This window comes from Adiantum capillus-veneris, unplaced genomic scaffold (assembly GCF_014529385.1).
Source record: "Adiantum capillus-veneris isolate H3 unplaced genomic scaffold, ASM1452938v2 Hic_scaffold_553, whole genome shotgun sequence".
Lineage (NCBI taxonomy): Eukaryota > Viridiplantae > Streptophyta > Polypodiopsida > Polypodiales > Pteridaceae > Adiantum > Adiantum capillus-veneris.
Genome location: NW_028221609.1, coordinates 11,978 through 16,306, shown reverse-complemented (window position 1 = coordinate 16,306; position 4,329 = coordinate 11,978). Strand labels below are relative to the sequence as shown.

The window sequence follows — 4,329 nt, the reverse complement described above, 5'->3', positions numbered from 1 at the left end:
TTAAAGAGGATTTGAGTCATCTCTAGTGGTTCAGATTCTAAAAAGAGAGGTCAAGAGCATGATTGTTAGCTAGGGATAGAGAGGTAAGAAAATTGATTTTCGAAACTAGACATGCAATAAATAGAATCATTACAAGAAGAAAAAAGTAAGTAAGAAAAAAAGGACACATTCAATGAAGGGTAAGACTCATTGCCTAATGATTGTATATGTTGAAGATTGTGTCAAGGACAAAATAACCAGTTATTATTTGTCTCAAGCAAAAGAACCTCTGTAGAAACTGAAAAGAAAACACAAATATAAAGAAGAGACCAATAGGGAAAATGAGGTTGTGTAAGAACCTAACTTGTCAAAAACTGAGAGGAAATCCAAATACAAGGGGTTGAAAAATACTTTGAAAGAAGTTTGGACACCCAAAATAATCAGGTGAGTGTACAATAAGTGAGTGTACAATAAGTGATGCCATTAATAACAATCCAATATTAAAAGCATATATTTCAAGATAGGAAGATTGTGGTTCAACAACCAAAGAGGGAGTCGAAAGTTTTGGGGAAAACATATCATGGCCAAAGATGCTAAGAAAATAGAATCTTACGCAAGAATGTATATCTATTGACTTAACTCCTGAAGGGAAGATATTTGACCAAACCCTAGAATATAGAGATGTATTCACATGATCGTATGAGGACTTGAAAGGGGTATATATAGAGATTTATCAACACACTATTCCTATGTGAGAAGATGATAAACCATCAAGATAAATGACTTATGCTTATAATGAGACCTTGCCAAGAAGATAAAATGAGAGAGAGAGAGAGAGAGAAACTAAAAGACGTTGAATTCATCTATGAGATAGAGCATACAGATTAGGTTTGACTTATTGTGATAGTGTCCAATACAAATGACAAAATTTGAGTTTGTATATTAATCTCAAAAGGGTGAATGCAACAACCAGGGGGTTGCCATTTTACGAGCCAAAACCCACAAGCTAACGAGTTTAGTATCCAAACATGTGATCAGAATTTCTAGTGTTCCAAGTATATTTCGAAGTGAAATTATCATTGGATAATTTTTAGCTTTATTAACCCCTTTGTAACATTTTAATTCTTTGTGATGTATGTATGAAAAATAAAGTGATTGCAACAGCAAACCCTCAAAACTTACTACAAAAACTTATTCATATGCAACACCATAGTTTCATCTTATAAACTTCGGAATATGGAGTACAAAAAAAATGAGTAGCGCACTACAAAAAAGGCTAGCAGTGTTCACAAAATACAAGGATATGTAGGTGTTCACACTCTTGCGAGGGCAGTATGAAGCTCATCTTTTGTTAAAGCAGATTGGTGGACTAGCTTATTGGTTTCCAACTCAAGTTTCAAGTGGATAAGAAGACACAATAGATGTGTTTACATGGCATGTAGCGTTCTGCTATGCATGATCAACGTAGAAAATCATCACATGTACCATGACGGGAAACACACAAATAGTAATATTGTATGGAGCTCCTTTTCTCTTTGACCCTTGTGTAGTCAAAATGAACTCAACATATTCCCGTTGTTGAACCACATTTGTTTTGCACTACCTGATATTCCATAGAGACATTGCAGCATCAATTATTGTTTGCATTTCCTTACTAATTGCTCTTCTAAGATGACTTCTTTGATTCCCTCTCTGTATTCTGACCGTGCTCCCTTGTTTGCAATGCTTTGTTTCGGACCTGTAGGGGATTTAACACAACACATGTCTGTGTTACACCTTCCAAAATAAATCCTGCTTTTTGAAGACAAAGAATCTCATTAGGATTGAGACATGTTCCAACTGCCACAACCCATTTTGCTTGTGCAGGTGATAGTAAACCATAAATTGCAGTTGTCGGCTCCCAAGTGTGCTCCACACAATCACACAAACCATATCATTTGTGGTTGAATATCGGATTCATCCTTTGAGACACGAATTCTTCCATAGAAAGGAGGGGCAGGGACTCCCTCCTTCCCAGCATGCCCCTTTGAATCTATGTATTTTTGACACTTTGCTTTTATGGTTCTAATTTATCCCTGACATCGTACCATGCTTCCGGGATTGGTACATCGTATAGCCCACAATGCTGGACTAACATCCACCTCGCTTATTTGTGTAGTCACTTCATTTTGACTAGCGCTCGCGGCTGGATAAGAGTGCCTTTGGGGCACTGGCTTAGTGATCCTTTGAAACTCTGGCCCGATGAGAATCAAACTCATGAATTGGTGACACAATTGATCTAGGTCTCTTTTTTTTCTCTGTTGCAGTATCTCATATCCAATGTCTGCCTCTGCTCCAACTCCAATTTCCTCTGCACTTCATTCGTGAGGTCTATTATTTTTCTTTGTGAGTATGATCTTTTAGTCCACATTGCATCTCTTTGTTGCAGCTTACAAAGGCTTGGTCCAGATCCTATGTGTTGCCCTTTTTAATAAATGCAGCATGCCTAGCCCCTTGCAAACAAGAGGCTATGAGGTCTTAGAGACATGCTTCATACAATGACATGTATTTGTCCCCATTGTTCGTAGCCAACCAACTCCCATGAATGGACTCTGACAGGTTACTCCTTGGAACCAAATATCTATCATCTCCCTCCATTGCCTACAAAAATGTTTACATTGTTAGTGACAACAAGAAGTAATCATGTGTGGATGTACTATTTGTGAATAGAAAATATGTACCTTCAAAATGTATTGTCCCCAATGAAAAACCCTTGCATGCCACCATGAAATCCAAGTCTCAAGCATCCTTGTTGGGTCTGGCATTACCCATTTCCAACCACTCACAAAGAGAATCTAGTTCATTTTTTGCACTCTCAGTAGTAGGTGAATTTTTCCAAGCTCTGCACCTAATTTTGAATTCCTCTTGGTTCTCTGGAGAAATGCACTTTCTAGAATGCTTCTCCAAGTTGTCCTCCCAATGCCACAAACAAGTTCTTTCCTTACCTTCCATAACATTCTGAGGACCTCCATTAAATAATGTCCTCACAACCAACCAATTTTGTTGAGTCTCATAAGCCATAAAACCATGGAACTCAGCAGCACTAAAACCCTCCTTTTCCATGACCTCATTCAACAAATTCCAAAATAGTACTTGAGCCTCTGTGTCCTCACTCTTGAACTCCCCAATGGCTATAGTTTGGAGCTCCTGCATAAGGGATTATAGACATGACAAGCCATGGAGTGCCAATCCCTTATCCTCTTGACATGATCAAAGCAAACCCAACAATTTCCTAATTCTCCTGATGGCCGCATTTTGTTCACAAGATCTACTCCTGAGCTTGGACCCTTGGTTGTCATCTTAAACACGTGACATTGGAGTAGTTTGTGGATGATAGGTGACCTGGGAAAATAACTCCATGAATAAATTGCAACCTACTTTTTGATTTTAGGTTCAAGATTCTCTCTAGTCCATCATTGAGATCCTTATCATCCCTCCTCCATCTTGCAATCCTACAAGAAAAGGAAACAAGCAAGTTTAGAATGAATTAGCAGATTATAAAAAGAAGATATTTTCATACACTAATTCAAGTATCTGGATACTCTTCAAGTATGAATTCACCTTTTGGATGATAGCACTGCAAGAGTTTTCAAACAAAGCATTTAAGCTCAATGTCTGTAAGTTGAAGGTTGTTTTCTCAAGATATAATTGCCTCTAGCACCAAGTCTTCGCCACTTGCTTTGCAAACTTTTAGGCCTTGAACTTGTGCCTTGTTCACTATGTTCGCCCTTCTGCTTTATATCATCAAGTTCCTTTTTTGATGATCCATCACCAAAAACCCTATGCATTATGATATCTAAATGTATTAACCTCACCGGTTACTGGCTCCATCTCACTATCATGTGGAAGACATAAGACATCTTGCAGCCACACAAGGCTATACAAAATGGAGGACAGTGTAATACAGGCACTTCAAATGATCATTTGTCGTATTGCCAACATTTGGGACCTTCTGTACAATGACCTTGCATGCAATCATTCTTTGTACCCCTTCCTTTGAGTTAAGGTCATGGCCATTCTCACACAACAGGTGGCCTGCCATATTTTTCTGATCCTGACTATCCCTTTGAAGCCTGAAAACTCGTGATGTTACATCTTCACTCCCCACATGTCATAAAATCTAATATCTAACTAACCCAAATGATTTTCTCATATTAAATTGATCACTTAATGTGGGAGAATAAACGGGAACAAGTGTTAAGATATAGGTATGTGCTTATAGATCTATCTCAACACGGGGCCAATGGTAAAGGGGCCCAAAAGGGAGATGGTCTATCAAAGAGCAAGGCTAACCAATGGAGCATAAGACCT

The 4,329-nt window shown here is 38.3% G+C and overlaps 1 pseudogene; it reads right to left on the bottom strand.

Moving 5' to 3' along the window:
• Nucleotides 1-2,048: 2,048 nt before the first annotated feature.
• On the bottom strand, nt 2,049-2,616 carry LOC147416729 (uncharacterized; annotated as a pseudogene).
• Between the last annotated feature and the right edge of the window lie 1,713 nt (nt 2,617-4,329).